At 40.4% G+C, this 18,443-nt stretch overlaps 1 long non-coding RNA gene across 1 annotated transcript in view; it reads right to left on the minus strand.

Annotated features, from left to right (window-relative positions):
- Positions 1-15,578: 15,578 nt before the first annotated feature.
- The window catches only part of LOC132345587 (uncharacterized), a 37,307-nt gene continuing 34,442 nt past the window's right edge, over positions 15,579-18,443 (minus strand). Inside the window, exons 4-5 of the long non-coding RNA XR_009495041.1 lie at positions 18,281-18,409; positions 15,579-16,148 (exon numbers count right to left, since the gene is read on the minus strand). This is a non-coding gene — a long non-coding RNA (uncharacterized lncRNA). The remainder of the gene's footprint in view (positions 16,149-18,280; positions 18,410-18,443) is intronic.

An 18,443-nucleotide genomic window follows, 5' to 3' on the forward strand; every position in this document is an offset into this window, starting at 1 on the left:
GATTGGGGGCAGGAGGAGAAGGGGACGACAGAGGATGAGATGTCTGGATGGCATCACTGACTTGATGGACGTGAGTCTGAGTGAACTCCGGGAGTTGGTGATGGACAGGGAGGCCTGGCGTGCTGCGATTCATGGGGTGGCAAAAAGTCGGACACAACTGAGCGACTGAACAGAACTGAACTGAACTGAATCATACACGGTGTACCATTTGCATACATCTTCTTTTGCACATCAAAATGATTTTAAACTGTATCCATTCTTCTGTGTGTATCAATAGTCCTTTTACTTTCATTGCTGAATAATAACATTGTATAAATATACTACCATTTGTTTATTAATCCACATTCAGTGGAAATTTGATTTTCCTCAGTTTCTCATTATTATGAGTAAAGTTTCTCTAAATACCTAAATAAATTATTTTTATGGTTGTGTTTTTAAGTCCTTTTGCCAATAGGAGTGGAATTTTTGAGTGACATGTTATTTGTGTGTGTGTTTAAATAACAACAACAACAACAAAAGAAAACCCTGCTAACTCTTTCCTCAAATGTAACAGGAAGTTCCAATTGCTCCACAGTTTTGGCAACAATTAGTTACTAGTTATTTTAATTTTAGTTTTATTTTAGGGTGTGGGTCAGTTCAGTTCAGTGGCTCAGTTGTGTCCATCTCTTTGCAACCCAGTGAACCGCAGCATGCCAGGCCTTCCTGTCCATCACCAACTCCCGGAGTTTACCCAGACTCAGTTCCATCGAGCTGATGATGCCATCCAGCCATCTCATCCTCTCTCGTCCCTTCTCCTCCTGCCCCCAATCCTTCCAGGCATCAGGGTCTTTTCCAATCAGTCAACCTTTCACATGAGGTGGCCAAAGTATTGGAGTTTCAGTTTCAGCTTCAGTCCTTCCAATGAAGGGCTAATCTCCTTTAGGCTGGGCTGATCTCCTTTGGATCTCCTTGCAGTCCAAGGGACTCTCAAGAGTCTTCTCCAACACCACAGTTCAAAAAGCATCAATTCTTCGGCGCTCAGCTTTCTCCACAGTCCAACTTTCACACCCATACATGACTACTGGAAAAACCATAGCCTTGGCTAGACGGACCTTTGTTGGCAAAGTAATGTCTCTGCTTTTTAAAATGCTATCTACGTTGGTCATAACTTTCCTTCCAATGAGTAAGTGTCTTTTAATTTCATGGCTGCAATCACCATCTGCATTGATTTTGGAGCCCCCCAAAATAAAGTCTGACACTGTTTCCGCTATTTTCCCATCTATTTCCCATGAAGTGATGGGACCAGATGCACAGATCTTAGTTTTCTAAATATTGAGCTTTAAGCCAACTTTTTCATGTAGTGGTGTGTAAATTTGGATTTTTCATTGATAACATGATTTTGAATTATTTTTAAATTATAATTTTTAACATCTTTTATATATATTTAATAACTATCTGTATACTGTATCTTGAAATACTTAGCAATGAATTATCTCATCATTATTTTATCTGAAAATGCTTTTACTTCATATTTAAAGATATAGATATTATTTCCTTTTTGGTGTTTAAATGTGTTATTTCGCTGCTCCTGACTTTATGTATTTCTATTGAGAAATCTGTTGCATAATTTTTTTGTTTACTTTTATGTATATGTCTCATAAAAGACTTCTCATTATCACTTATTTCCACTGAATTTATTATTTTATCCAGAGGTGTGTGCTCATCCTGTTTAAAGCTTGCTTAGTTTCTTGGAATTATGGCTTTATAATGAAGGAGGAAAGGAACAGACCAAACTGACTCCATCTTAAAAAAGAAGGAAGCTCCATCTTACATTCCTAGTAAACTTTGGACTATGTGCTTGGTAGGCATGGAGAACACATAGCTACAGCTGAACAGGCCTCCTGGACTGATAGACACCAGATTCCATACCAAGATTTCCCTTCACCAGAAAGAACATAATAAATCCCTATGTAGTCAATCACCTCTGTCTTTATGGAATCCATTGTGTAGGCTGCAATGTATATAAACAGTTGACCCTTCTGATTATGAATCATGGCTGCAACCTGATTGTATCTCCCTTTAATATTTTCCAGGCTCAGTTCAGTTCAGTTCAGTCTCTCAGTCATGTCTCACTCTTTGTGACCCAATGACCTGCAGCACACAAGGCTTCCCTGTCCATCACCAACTCCCGGAGTAAATTCAAACTCATGTCCATTAAGTGGGTGATGCCATCCAACTATCTCATCCTCTGTTGTCCCCTTCTTCTCCCGCCTTCAATCTTTCCTACCATTAGAGTCTTCAAATGAGCCAGTTTTTTACATCAGGTAGGCAAAGTACTGGAGTTTCTACTTCAGCATCAGTCCTTCCAATGAATATTCAAGACTGATTTCCTTTAGGATGGACTAGTTGGATCTCCTTGCAGTCCAAGGGACTCAAGAGTCTTCTCCAACACCACAGTTCAAAAGTATCAATTCTTCTGTGCTCTGCTTTCTTTATACTCCAACTCTCACATCCATACATGACTACTGGAAAACCATAGCTGCTTTGACTAGAAAGACCTTTATTGGAAAGTAATGTCTCTGCTTTTTAATATGCTGTCAAGGTTGGTCATAACTTTTCTTCTAAGGAGCAAGCATTTTTAAATTTCATGGCTGCAGTCACAATCTACAGTGATTTTGGGGCCCCCAAAAATAAGGTCTGTCACTGTTTCCATTGTTTCTCCATTTATTTGCCATGAAGTGATGGAACCAGATGCCATGATCTTAGTTTTCTGAATGTTGAGTTTTAACCCAACTTTTTCATTCTCCTCTTTCACTTTCATCAAGAGGCTCTTTAGTTCTTCTTTGTTTTCTGCCATAAAGGGTGGTGTCTTCTGCATATCAGAGGTTATTGATACTTCTCCCAGAAATCTTGTTCCAGTTTGTGATTCATCCAGCCTAGCATTTCTCATGATGTACTTGCATATAAGTTAAATAGGCAGGGTGACAATATACAGCCTTGACATACTCCTTTTCCCATTTGGAACCAGTCTGTTGTTCTGTCTCCAGTTCTAACTGTTGCTTCCTGACCTGCATAAAGATTTCTCAGGAGGCAGGTCAGGTGGTCTGATATTACCATCTCTTGAAGAATTTTCCACAGTTTGTTGGGATCCACACAGTCAAAGGCTTTCACATAGTCAATAACGCAGAACTAGATGTTTTTCTGGAACTCTCTCCCTTTTTCAATGCTCCAACTGATGTTGGCAATTTGATCTCTGGTTCCTCTGCTTTTTCTAAAACCAGCTTGAACATCTGGAAGTTCATGGTTCACATATTGCTGAAGCCTGGCTTGGAGAATTTTGAGCATTACTTTGCTAGCGTGTGAGATGAGTACAATTGTGCCATAGTTTGAACATTGGGATTGCCTTTCTTTGGGATTGGAATGAAAAATGACCTTTTCTAGTCCTATAGCCACTGCTGAATTTTCCAAATTTTCTGGCATATTTAATGTAGCAATTCCACATCATCATCTTTTGGATTGAAATAGCTCAACTGGAATTCCATCACCTCCACTAGCTTTGTTCATAGTGATTCTTCCTAAGGCCCACTTGACTTTGCATTCCAGGATGTCTGCCTCTAGGTGAGTGATCACACCATCGTGATTATCTGGGTAGAGAAGATATTTTTTGTATAGTTCTGTATATTCTTTCCACCTTTTCTTAATATCTTCTACTTTGTTTGGTCCATACCATTTCTGTCCTTTATTTTCCAGGCTAGGTTTAAGGAATTTGGGGATGTGGGCTTGAGCACATCCACTTAAGTAATATAAGGTTTTCACAAAGGTACGTCGGGGTCCCTAGGAAACTCTGCCTCAAACGTGCCAGTGTAACAAACTGCACTCCACTATCCATGCTGTCCTTCTGAGTGAGTAGGTTTCCTGAGTGTTTGGCTATAACAATAATTTGCATCAAGTTTTGAGAATAAAATTAGTCATTTTATTTTTGCAAACCTGTCTCTTTCTCAGAGTTATATTAAAGAACTAGTTTAGCTCCTACAAGTTTTGAGCCTCTGATTATTATTTTAAGTCTTTTAAACTTTGTACTTCATCTTGTATAGTTTATGATGCTATTTTATCAGGATTACTAATTTTTTTTCTTGAAGAGTGTAATATATTACAGAAATCATTAAATGAATTAATTGGTTTCTTTTTTTTATTTCTAGAGGTTCTATTTGTGTCATGGCTTTAATTTTTCATTATGTTTGTATTTAGATCCTTGAACACATATATAATAATTTGTAAGTATTTCCATTGATTCTTTTTTTTTTTTTTTTTTAATTTTAATTGCACCCCTCTCCCGCAATATGGTTCATATCTTCCTGCTTCTTCATCTGTCTTGTAGTCATGCATTCTGGGGAACAAATTCATTCCAAAGGACAATGTAGATAGTGGAGTGCAGTTTATTACACTGATGGGCCTAAGGCAGAGTCTCCTCTTAGCCAAGGACCCCGACCAGCTTTTTTGAAAACCTTATATACCCTAAAGTGTACATGCCCAAACCCACCTCCCCAAATTCTCTGAAACTAGTCTGAACAAAGGAAAAGAAAGATACAATCCAAGTTAACCCTTGGTTCATATGCCTTAAGCCTAGGTAATTAAACAGTAGACAATTATCAATGCGCCTGTGATCATACCCCAATAAGCATAATAGAGTTTATGATTCTATTCAGTTACACAGATAATTAGGATATTCTTTTAGGTGACGGAGAGTCAAGGTACAAACCCTGGGGCTCTTCCATCTAGGGAGTCTGGTTTTCCAGTTGGTATGTCGTTTCCATAGATACATAGCTCAAAGTCCACAATTTAGCCCAAAATGGAGTCCTGCTTTCAAGATGGAGCCTATTCTGTTTATTTTCTCCTTCATTCCCTGCTCTTGATGCTCTTAACTGATAGCATGAGCATCTCTCATAGGGATATATTGCACCTTGACTCTCTGATCTCCAATTTGGAAGAACGACACCAACTCTGGGTTACAAAGTTCATAATACATTGTGAAATGCAGGGTCCACAAAGCAGAACTATCAAGGCAACCATAACAATGGTAAATATAGTTTTCCACCAATCTCCCTTCACCCAAGATAGCACCCAAGTCCAAAAAGGAAGATTATCATCAGACATAGCTTTTACCTGACCTTTCATGCCATCTAGGGTGGCCGATATATTGCCAGATAAATCAGGAATATATACACAACATTCAACTGCAATTATAGCACAGGTCCCTCCTTTTGCTGAAACTATGGTTAGTCTAAAGATATCAGCAAGTCATTGTAGCAGCAGTTGATTGTAGAGTTTCATTTCTTTTTCTTCTTTAAGATGATCTTTGTTTCACAGGGATCAGTGGGGTCCTATTTTGTAATCCACTTGGCGTCCTCTGGGTCTGCGTGGTATGCTCTCTTCAGCCTCCTGTGTGGATCCAGGGAGTGGCACCTGCAACTTTGACTGCCATAGGGGTGGTTAGAAAAACAGTATATGGACCCTTACAGTGTGGGGCCAAGGAGTCTGTTTCCAGTCCTTGACCCACACCTGATCCCTGGGCACAGAATCGTGAATCTGTTTCACAAAGGGGAACGGCACCCTTTCTTTTACAAAGGATCTTAGTTACCTGATTTATTACCTTACCCAGTTGTTCCATCTGCTGTGAAATCTCATCTCCCTTTACCTGATGCAAATTTGTTGACACCTGTTTTATTATGAGAGGGGGCCTCCCATACACAATTTCATACACAGAATAGCCATGGGACCGTGGGGTCATCCTGAGTCTGAGCAGAGCTGTAGGAAGCAAGTCCACCCGGGAGCAGTCTCTATGATCCACTTGGAGTGTTTCTTTTAAGTGTCTGGTTGGTTCAACCCACCATTCCAGAACTCTGGGGCCTATATGCCATATGTAATCTCCACTTGATATTTAGAGCTATACATACCTGTTGAATTAAGTCAGAGGCAGAGCTGTCGTCTGATCCTATGCCAGTTAGCAACCCAAATCTGGGGATTATTTCTCAAAGCAGATGGTGAACCACTTCATTTGCTTTTTCAGTTCAGGTGGGGAAGGCCTCTACCCATCTTGAGAAGGTACATACCATAAGTGTCAGCAGGATTTAAAGTCTACTTCAAGTGCCTTTTAACTATATTCCTGGAGGTTTTTGTTTATGTCCAGGGGCAGCATTGATATTTTTCATTTTTGGTGGCCCTTTCTGCTTCAGCTAGCTGGTCTTGGGCCAGGATATACTGTGGGAGAGTCAAAGTTAACTTAAGCATTTTTGAGAGTACAAAGGTCCTGATAGATAACCCACCAGCAGCCCTAAATTTCTCAGCCACATGTTTTGTGGCTTTATCTGCTAGTCTGTTTCTCCATGTTTGTGGGGTGTCTTCTTTTTGGTGACCCCCAACAATGCATCACTGCTACCTTTTCAGGTTCCCATACAGCATCTAATAGAGTCAAGATTTCTTCTTTGTTTTTAATGTCCTTTCTATTGGCTGTCAGAAGACCACTTTCTTTATATAAAGCCTCATGTACATGTAAAGTAGCAAAAGCATACCTGGAGTCTGTGTAAATGTTTGTCTTCTTACCTTTTGACAGCTGGAGGGCCCGGATTAGAGCATAGTTTGACCCATTGAGCAGACCAGTGTGATGGCAGAGAGCTAGCCTCAACGATGGTTTCTTTCATGACTACTGCATATCCTGACAGTTGTTGTTCTTGTTTCACCAGGCTGGTGACTTTGGTGTACAGGACCCAATCTGGGTCTGGGATTGGCTGGTCTCTCAAGTCAGGTCTACTGGCATAAACTTCTTCTAGGATTTCCTTGCAATCATGTGAAGGCCCACCTTCTCCCACAAGAAGAAGAGTGGCTGGACTCAGGGCGTGACAAGTAACATGGAGGTTCTCAGTAGTAACATGGGGGTTCTCACATAACAGTCCCTGGTATTGAGTAATCTTTAATGTCAACAGCTATTTATGGGGGTCCCTTCGCAGGACAGTATTGACCTCATGTGGGACTTTTATCACATCTTGGCCCAAAGTCAGCTTAATTGCCTCCCAGACCAGTAAGGCAACCACAACTGCTGGTAAGCATCCCAGCCACCCAGTGGCAACATTGTCCAGCCGTTTTGAGAGATAAGCCATGGGTCTGTCCTGTGTTCCCATAGTCTGAGACAACACTCCCATAGCCACCTTGTCCTTTTCAGTCACATAAAGAGTAAACGGCTTGGCAAGGTCTGGCAGTCCAAGGTGGGTGCTGACGTAATTGTACCAGGTTTGAGTTCTATTACCAATCGGACTTGTTTTTCAAGCAGCAAGGCGGGGGGTTGCCTTCTGCCCAGACCTCAGGGAATTGTTAACTCTCTCTCTCTCTCTGTTTAGCCCATCCGATTTTCCTTCTGGAAGATCATGCAACCTCCATTCATCTTGAGGCGTTACCAAAAGGAAGAGTAAATGGGTGGTTGAGCCCAAAGAGTGGGTCTTTCATAGGGGGAAACGTCACTTGTGTCCTCAATTTAGACAGCAAGTGTCTTCCCAACAAAGGTACTGGGCATTCAGGGATATGTAAAAATTCATGAGTCACTTGGTGTCCTCACATCTGACATTTTTGGGGTAGGCTTGAAACACAAAGGCTGCATTTACCACCATCTGACACCCAGCAGGCTCTGGATCTACTGGCATATAGAATATAGGCCTCACGAAGTCTTTCATAGAACTCAGAGGGTGATTTCCTTTCCCTCAGAATCACTTCAGAGGGTTTTGGCATACTCATAGCTTTTAGGGCCCCCTCTTGAGGCCTTGTGGAATACCCGCCTGATGTCTCTCCAGATGACCCCTCCCTTCCTCTGTGTTACAGTCCCAGTTGGGCCTCTCATCAGGGGTTGCTAGTTCTGCCCACATCTGCAGGTTTTCAGTACCCTCAGGTGCCATTTCTCTTAATCATTTTCTGGCCTCAGTTAGGATCCTTTGTCTTTCCTCAGTGCTGAAAAGGGAGACTAATAGTTGGATTTTTTCATCCCATGTACAGTGGTGGGTTCAAAAGATAGTCTCCATTAGCCTAATCATGGCTTGTGGCTCCTCCGAGTCCTGTGGAGTGTGTCTCTGTCAGTTTAATATATCCGTAGAGGAAAATGGCTGGCAATAATAGGCTACAGGGGACAGATGGTAGTACCCACATGCGTCCTGAACCGGAGGCTATTGTAGCTCTTTGAGGGGCATCTGTAGTGGGGTTCTTTCCCCCTATTCCTTGGCAGAGTGCAGCCTCTGTCTAATTCCTGTGTTTTCTTCCCCCTTCCTATCAGTACTCACCACCAGAGGTGGATATAATCCAGGAGATCCAGCTGAGGTGGAATCCTGGGGGCGTTGACCAGAGGTCTCCATCGCTGGGATCGGAGCCTGCCGAAATGGCAGCTCTACAATCTCCACGAGAGCTGGTGAAATCACACTGGCTGCTGCAGGAACTTCACCTGGCCCTGGTTTGGGCATTAAGTCTGCCTCCAGTCCTGGTGGAACACTGGGTGGTGGGCATGTCAATGTCTATCCCCATCCAAATTCTGTATAATTTGTTTTTTATCATTAGTCAATTGTTGTGCCATTAATATTTTTACCTTTCCCTTCTGGATATAGAACCTCATCCAAGGAGGAGGGTCTTGAGCTAACCTTACCCATGAGTCAATATATGGATATTGATCCGGGTGTTCCAGCTCTCCTGTGACTACTGTATAGACTGCTTCCACTATTTTTAAGTTCATGGTGTCCTCTCGTGGGCATCCTACCTCCAAAGGGGTCCATTTGACCTCACAGAATATGTGGAGGCGGTTAGGCGTCATCTTCACCCCATGCTGCTGCTGCTGCTAAGTTGCTTCAGTCGTGTCTGACTCTGTGCGACCCCATTGATGGCAGCCCATGAAACTCCTCTGTCCCTGGGTTTCTCCAGGCAAGAATACTTGAGTGGGTTGCCATTTCCTTCTCCAATGCATACATGCATGCTAAGTCGCTTTAGTTGTGTCCGACTCTGCGACGCTATGGACAGCAGCCCTCCCGGCTCCTCTGTCCACAGTATTCTCCAGGCAGGAATACTGGAGTGGGTTGCCATTTCCTTCTCCCTCTTCACCCCATAGTCTCCTCCAAATCCCTTCTTTAAATTTTTAATCATACACTCCAATACAGTTGCCTTAGTTTCATTTCCTCCCATCTTGCTTACCTTTTTGGACTGTCTTTTCCTTTTCCTTTTTGTTCTGTCTATGAAATTGCCAGTACCTTATATATTTATTTTCACTCAATGAAACACTTATATTGTCATTCTGCCTCCTTCTGTATGAAGTGAGAAGAGCCTTATCTGCCAGATCCCAGAGGGAGAAGGGGGATCAGCGTGTCTTCACCCGCCTGTAAGCACGGCCGAACCAGAACACCACGTGGTCCAAGACTGTTTCTCCCTTAACTTTTAAAGTCCATTCTGCCTTGGTGGGCTTGATCAGGTGCAGATGAAAACACAGATGGGTTAAATATTCCACGTCCCAGGCCATCTCCAGAAGAGCCAATTCATACTAACTTATGTATCCCCCTCCTTCTAGCCTGACAATTCCGAGGGGGTCAAGAATTTCACAGCAGATGGGACATCTCCTTGGGGAGGGCAGAATACAAGCACACAAAGACCAAATATTATCTCCTGGCAATTGCTTGGTAATAATTTTCCCCAAGACGGCTTGGACACCACCTCCTAAATGACATTCACTAATTTCCTTCCTAATCCCTAACATGCTCGTCAACCTGTGTACCAAGCAATTGCTGCCACCTGCCTATTCCAGTCTCCTGTGGGTCCATGACCCTTCTAGTCCTTCCCAGAGGGGTTATCAGACCCCCTCTTCCACTCTGCTGGGTGGGTTCCTCCTCACCTGAGTGTTCAGTTCCTCTGCTGCCATCCACTGCCTGCTAACATGAAAGGTCCAGGCGTTGAGAAGCAGAATCCTTCCAGAAGGGCGAGGCACCTTCCCCCCTTTAGAAGATTCAAGTTGCAAAGCCTCGGAGTGGTCCCAAATGGGACTTGTCTCCTCAAGGTGAGGAGTTTCCCGGCCAATGCACCAAATGTTGTAGCCACTCATTCCGGGAAACAAACTCACTCAGAAGGACAATGCAGATAGTGGGGTGCAGGTTATTACACTGGTGGGCCCAAGGCAGCTCTTAGCCAAGGACCCCAACCAGCTTTTGTGAAAATCTTATATACCCTAAGTGTACATGCCCAAACCCACCTCCCCAAATTATTTGAAACTAGTCTGAACAAAGGAAAAGAAAGATACTAAGTTAACCCATGATTCGTATGCCTTAAACTCATGATTCATATGCCTTAAGCTTAGATAGTTAACAATGGACAATAATCAATAGGCCTGTGGTCATACCCCAATAAGCATAATAGAATTTCTGATTCTATTCGGTTACACAACGAATAATGTGTATTATTTTAGGCGACGGAGAGTCTAGGTACAAACCCTGGACTCTTCCATCTGGGGAGTCTTCCAGTTTTTCCAGTTGGTGTGTTGTTTCCATAGATATTGGTCATATAGCTCAAAGTCCACAGTCTGGGCCAAGATGGAGTCCTGCTTTCAAGATGGAGCCTGTTCTGTCTGTTAACTCCTTCAGTTTGATTTAATTTGCTTGGATGCTTCTCATTGTGATATTAAGTTGAATAGTGTGTAGACTTAATTGTATGTTTCTAACAACTGTTAAGCTTTGGTTTGGCTGGCAGTTAAGGTGTTTGTCAATAAGTTTGACCATTTCAGGGCATTTTTTATGCTTTTCAGAAGATTGGTCTAATAGGAGCCATCACTATGAAATTGGTTTAACCGTTATGTGGTAGCCTGACCATGTGTTTTCTACTGAAAACCCTGGCTAATTTAAGAGTTTTCTTCAATATAGCTCCTCAGATTTCATATGCCAACTGGCTCTTCATGAACTGTATGAAACACTAAAGTTACATTGTCTTGTAGCTGTTTATCCAATAACTGGTCTTTGCCTAGTCTTATGGAAGCTTTCAGTATGAAAGTTCAGCTAAGCCAATGCATAAGTGCATCACCACTTAGAGTTTAAAGACATCCAGACAGAAATTTTAGTGAATCCATAGTTGAAATTCTAAAAATAATTTTCTGTGCATCTTTCTCTTCTTAGTAATCTATCCTACAAATTCCAGCTGCCTCATATTCCTCAAACCCTCAGCAAGACAATCATGATTTGCTTATCATTCATGAGAGGCAGGAAATTACCCTCAGTTGGAAGGCAGGCTCACCTAGTATGTTTCCTTTCTTGCAGAAATCATGGTTGTGTGCAACCTTTTATCTAATATCTAAAAACATAAATTCTTTGTATACATTATTCAGGTTTTTAGTTGTTCTCTTGAGAAAGTATGTATGATACTAGATATTTTACCACAGAGAATAGAAGAAATATGAATGCTTTAAAAAGTTTTTTAAAATAATGCACAAAATTTTGAAATGCATATCATGGGAAAAAATGTACACATTTCTTATAAATACACTTTGAATTTCATTTAAGGATATCTTTAATACACAATAACTTTGTTTATATTTGCATTTGTAAATTATGCTGTACTGGGTGAACAATGTCCCCCCAAATTCACATTTATCCAGTAGTTATTAATGTAAACTTACTTGGAAGTAGGGTCTTTGCAGATGTAATAAAGTTAAAATGAGATCACTGAGTTAGTGTAGGCTGTAACTCCAACGTCTGTGGTTCTTAAAAGAAGATGGAAATTTGGACACACAAAGGGAAGACATCCATGCTAAAGCAGAGACAAAGCTTAAAATGATGTGGCTACAAACCAAAGAATGTCAAGTATTGCCAGCAGCTTCCAGAAGCTACATAAGAGATGTGGAATAGAGTTTCCCTCGGAGCTACCAAAATGAACCAAAACTTGATTTCAAACTTCTGTCCTTCAGATTGTCAAATAATTAGTTTCGGTTGGTTTAAGCTAGAAAATCTGTAGTATTCTGTAGGTAGGTAGTACATATGATATTGAATATAATTGTGCATCATTTTATAAGATTTTATAATAACTTATAATTTAAATAAATTTTTAATTACTCTTAATTATATGCTTTCATATGACATTTAATTATTTCAGAGTAATTCACTGTAATGATTTTCTATCATCAGTCATCTATTATTAGACATTAAGATAGTTTTCCATTCTTTTCTTATCTTAATAATACCATATAAAACATGATTGGAGAGAAGTACTCTTGGTAATTTATAACTATTTCCTTAATTTTTAATTTCTAAAATATACTTAGTGTGAATATTTTCAGATTCCTGAACAAATTTTCAAATTTCCAAAAAGTAAAAACATGAGAAGGTTTATATCAGAACATTCATGCTAACACAAAGCACAATCCCTTATATTAAACTTTGTTGTTTAGATACCTGAATTATAAAACAAAAAGTTATTATTGCCTTGTTGTGCATTTATTAGATTACTAATAATGTTTAGCATTTTTATATGTTTTATGCAATTTCTGTGTCTATATGTCTGACTTATGTAGTTCTTTTACAGAAAATTTGGGTACTGGGTAATTATATTAATTTGAATTATAATAAATTTTTATTTACTTTTTAGGGGTTGGAGATTCTCCTCCTTTAATCATAGGACCTATATTCTATATTGCATTTGCAAATTTAACACAGTTTAAGACTCAAAAGTAAGAACAACTATTATAATCAACTACATTTTGCTTTAATTTTAATTTTTTTAATTTAAAAAATGTTTTAATTGGAGGATAATTGCTTTGCAATGTTGTGTTGGTTTCTGATGTACAACATAAGTAAGCCATAACTATATATATGTTTCCTTTCTATAGAGTCTCCCTTCCACCCGCCCTTGATCCCACCCCTCTAGGTTGTCACAGAGCACCAGGTCAGGCTCCCTGTGCTATGCAGTAGCTTCCCACTAGCTATCTGTTTTACATGATAGTGTATACATATATCAATGTTACTTTCTCCACTAGTCCCACGCTCTCCCTCCCCCACTGAATCTATAAGTCTATTCTCTACATCTGCATTTTATTTTTTTGTTTAATTTTAGATCCCAATTCATAAGTTCAGAAAAATTGTTTAAAGCTGTATCTCAATCTTCAGAGATTTTTTCATGCATGTCTTTGAGATGTATATCTTTCTCGTGTAAATATGAATAAATTTACATATACACACATATGTAATTGATAGCATATGTGTGTGTGTGTGTGTGTGTGTGTGTGCTCTATCGAGTCAGACTCTTTGAGATCTCATGGACTGTAGCCCACCAGGCTCCTCTGTCCATGGAATTTTCCAGGCAAGAATACTGGAGTAGGTTGCTATTTCCTATGCCAGGGAATCTCCCCAACCCAAGGGCTGAACCCACATCTCTTGCATCTCCTGCATTGGCAGGTGAATTCTTTACCACTGTGGCACCTGAGAAATTCAATTTGCTAGGTATGAAAAAGTAATTTGGCACATTCTAATCAGTGAAGTTGACTAAAGGTTCAGTAAGATTTCTGATGAGGTACATATATATATCCTTTTTATCATCGGGAACTGGAATGCAAATGTAGGATGGCAAGAGATACCTGGAGTAACAGGTAAGTTTAGCCTTGGAGTACAAAATGAAGCAGGGCAAAGTTGAACAGAGTTTTGCCAAGAAAACATACTAGTCATAGCGAACAACCTCTTTCAACAACACAAGAGATGACTCTAAATATGGATTTCACCAGATGGTCAATACCAAAATCAATTTTATTATGTTCTTTGTAGCTGAAGATGGAGAAGCTCTGCACAGTCAGCAAAAAGAAGACCAGGAGCAAACTGTGGCTCAGAGGAACCAGATATAAAATTGCCAACATCTGCTGGATCATAGAAAAAGCAAGAGAACTCCAGAAAAGCATCTACTCTTGCTTCATTGACTAAGCCAAAACCTTTGACTCTGGATCACAACAAACTGTGGAAAATTCTAAAAGAGATGGGAATACCAGATCACCCTACCTGCCTCTTGAAAAAAACCTGTATGCAGGTCAAGAAGCAACAGTTAGAAGACATAGAACAACAGACTGGTTCCAAACTGGGAAAGGAGCATGTCAAGGCTGTATGTTGTCATCTTACTAATTTAAATTCTATGCAGAGTACAACATGCGAAATGCTGATCCAGATGAAGCACAAGCTGGAATCAAGTTTGCTTACAGAAGTATCAATAACCTGATATATGCAATTGAAACCACCCTTATGGCAGAAAATGAAGAGGAACTAAAGAGTCTCTTGATGAAACTGAAAGAGAAGAGTGAAAAAGCTGCTTAAAACTCAACGTTAAAAAAACAAAGATCATGGCAACTGGTCCCATCACTTCATGGCAAATAGGTGGGAAAACAGTGTAAACAGTTACTGACTTTATTTCTTGAGCTTCAAAAACACTGCAGATGGTGACTATCGCCATGAAATTAAAAAGCTTCCAAGGCTTGCTCCTTGGAAGAAAAGCTATGACCAACCTAGACAGTGTATTAAAAAGCAGACATCACAGTGTATTAAAATACTGACAAAGCTCCGTCTAGTCAAAGCTATAGTTTTTCCAGTAATCATGTATGGATGTGAGGGTTGAACCATAAAGAAGACTGAGCCCCCAAAGAATTAATGCTTTTGAACTGTGGTGTTGGAGAAGACTCTTGAGAGTTCCTTGGACTGCAAGGAGATCAAACCAGTCAATCCTAAAGAAAATCAATCTTCAATATTCATTGAAAGGATTGATGATGAAACTGAAGCACTAATACTTTGGCCACCTGATGCGAATACCTGACTCATTAGAAAAGACCCTGATGCTGGCAAATATTGAAGGCAGGAGGTGAACTGGATGACAGAGGACAAGATGGTTTGATGGCATTACCGAATAATGGACATGAGTTTTAGCAAGCTCTGGGAAATGGTGAAGGAGAGTGAAGCCTGGTGTGCTGCAGTCCATAATGTCTCAAAGAGTTCGACATGACTGAGCTACTGAACAAGAACAAAGGGATGTTGTTTAACAGACATAGAGATGAAGCAGGATGAAAGATTACTAAATCATTTTTAAACACATTCTGTGTTAGTGTCAGCATGGCATTAGGATAATTTTTTATGGTGATTTGAAAAATACAGCTGCATAGTCCATAAAAATTTTTAAAAGTCACAATTTGTGTGAAAGTGAAAAAGTGAAAGTGAAGTCGCTCCGTTGTGTCTGACTCTTCTCTGGACTATAGGCCATCAGGCTCCTACATCCATGGGATTTCCCAGTAAAGAATACTGGAGTGGGTTGCCATTTTCTTCTCCAAGGGATATTCCCAACCCAGCGATCAAACCCGGCTCTCTTGCATTGTAGGCAGACGCTTTAATCTCTGATCCACCAGGGAAGCCCAATTTGTGTGAAGGTGGTAGTTATTGCTATATATCAATGGGCACATGAAAGACAGCAATCACAGTGTGTATGGAATGAGAAGAAAAGTTATAATTAAGAAATTATTGCACTCAAAGTTGAAAAACTTTTTATTTCCATTTTACAATTTGTGTTTTATAATGGTGAGCATATTATTCAATGTCTATCAGAGCTTCAGTCTACTTATTTGTAAATGTCTAAGTGGATTCTTCTTTATAAGGTTATTTAGGAATCAAGTAAGCTTTTAAAAATGTGACAACTACATTACAAAATATAAAATATTTGTTAAAAGTAGTACCTGATAAGTATGCTGCTGCTGCTGCTAAGTCGCTTCAGTCATGTCCGACTCTGTGCGACCCCATAGATGGCAGCCCACCAGGCTACCCCATCCCTGGGATTCTCCAGGCAAGAACACTGGAGTGGGTTGTCACTTCCTTCTTCAATGCATGAAAGTGAAAAGCGAAAGTGAAGTCGCTTAGTTGTGTCCGATTCTTCGCGACCCTGTGGACCGCAGCCTACCAGGCTCCTTCATCCATGGGATTTTCCAGGCAAGAGTACTGGAGTGGGGTGCCATCGCCTTCTCCTCATGATAAGTATAGTCCATCAGATAACTAATGGTAATGGCAGCCATGGCCCAAAGAATATCATTTCTATTGGTACATTACTCTTCTAATTTATTCTGAAAATTCATGAGTGTCTATGGATGCTCTTTTTGTTTTTTTTACCTAAGAGAGAGAAAAAAGTCAACTTAACCATAAGCTATAAAAATTTAACTACTAATAATCAGTATCAGTTCAGTTCAGTCACTCAGTCATGTCCGACTTTTTGTTACCCCATGAAGGACAGTACGCTAGGCCTCCCTGTTCATCACCAACTCCCAGAGTCCACCCAAACCCATGTCCGTCAAGTCGATGATGCCATCCAACCATCTCATCCTCTGTCGTCTCCTTCTCCTCCTGTCCTCAATCTTTCCCAGAATCAGGGTCATTTCAAATGAGTCAGCTCTTCTCATGAGGTGGCCAAAGTATTGGAGTTTCAGCCTCAAAATTGATCCTTCCAAATACACCCAGAACTGATCTCCTTTAGAATGGACTGGTTGGATTTCTTTGCAGTCCAAGGGACTCTCAAGAGTCTTCTCCAACACCACAGTTCAAAAGCATCAATTCGTCAGCACTCAGCTTTCTTTATACTCTAACTCTCACATCCACATGTGACCACTGGAAAAACCATAGCCTTGACTAGATGGACCTTTGTTGGCAAAGTAATGTCTCAGCTTTTTAATATGCTGTGTAGGTTGGTCATAACTTTCCTTCCAAGGAGTAAGCATCTTTTAATTTCATGGCTGCAATCACCATCTGCAGTGATTTTGGAGCCCAGAAAAATAAAGCCAACAACTGCTTCCACTGTTTCCCCATCTATCTGCCATGAAGTGATGGGACCAGATGCCATGATTTTAGTTTTCTGAATGTTGAGCTTTAAGCCAACATTTTCACTCTCATCTTTCACTTTCATCAAGAGGCTCTTTAGTTCCTCTTCACTTTCTGCCATAGGGTGGTATCATCTGCATACCTGAGGTTATTGATATTTCTCCCGGCAATCTTGATTCCAGCTTGTGTTTCTTCCAGTCCAGCGTTTCTCATGATGTACTCTGCATATAAGTTAAATAAGCAGGGTGACATTATACAGCCTTGACATACTCCTTTTCCTATTTGGAATCAGTCTGTTGTTCCATGTCCAGTTCTAACTGTTGCTTCCTGACCTGCATACAAATTTCTCAAGAGGCAGGTCAGGTGGTCTGGTATTCCTATCTCTGTCAGAATTTTCCATAGTTTATTGTTATCAACACAGTCAAAGGCTTTGGCATAGTCAATAAAGCAGAAATAGATTTTTTTTATGGGACTCTCTTCCTTTTCCCATGCTCCAGTGGATGTTGGCAATTTGATCTCTGGTTCTTCTGCCTTTTCTAAAACCAGATTGAACATCTGGAAGTTCACAGTTCACGTATTGCTGAAGCCTGTCTTGGAGAATTTTGAGCATTACTTTACTAGTATGTGAGATGAGTGCAATTGTGTAGTAGTTTGAGCATTCTTTGGCATTGCCTTTCTTTGGGATTGGAATGAAAACTGACTTTTTCCAGTCCTGTGGCCACTGCTGAGTTTTCCAAATTTGCTGGCATATTGAGTGCAGCACATTCACAGTGTCTTCTTTCAAGATTTGAAATAGCTCAACTGGAATTCCATCACCTCCACTAGCTTTGTTCGTAGTGACACTTCCTAAGGCCCACTTGACTTCACATTCCAGGATGTCTGGCTCTAGGTGAGTGATCACACCATTGTGATTGTCTGGGTCAAGAAGATCTTTTTTGTACAGTTCTTCTGTGTATTCTTGCCACCTCTTCTTAATATCTTCTGCTTCTGTTAGGTCCCTACCATTTCTGTCCTTTCTTGAGTCCATCTTTGCATGAAGTGTTCCCTTGGTATCTCTAATTTTCTTCAAGAGATCTCTAGTCTTTCGCTTTCTGTTGTTTTCCTCTATTTCTTTGCATTGATCTCTGAGGAAGGCTTTCTTATCTCTTCTTGCTATTCTTTGGAACTCTGCATTCAGATGCTTATATCTTTCCTTTTCTCCTTTGGTTTTCACTTCCCTTCTTTTCACAACTATTTGTAAGGTTTCCTCAGACAGCCATTTTGCTTTTTTGCATTTCTTTTTCTTGGGGATGGTTTTGATTCCTGTCTCCTGTACAATGTCATGAACCTCCATCCATAGTTCATCAGGCACTCTGTCTATCAGATCTAGTCGCTTAAATCTATTTCTCACTTCCACTGTATAATCATAAGGGATTTGATTTAGGTCATACCTGAATTGCCTAGTGGTTTTCTCCACTTTGTTCAATTTCATTCTGAATTTGGCAATAAGGAGTTCATGATCTGAGCCACAGTCAGCTCCTGGTCTTATTGTGGCTGTTATAGAGCTTCTCCATCTTTGGCTGCAAAAAAAAAATCAATCTGATTTTGGTGTCG

This window comes from Bos taurus, chromosome 6 (assembly GCF_002263795.3).
Source record: "Bos taurus isolate L1 Dominette 01449 registration number 42190680 breed Hereford chromosome 6, ARS-UCD2.0, whole genome shotgun sequence".
NCBI lineage: Eukaryota > Metazoa > Chordata > Mammalia > Artiodactyla > Bovidae > Bos > Bos taurus.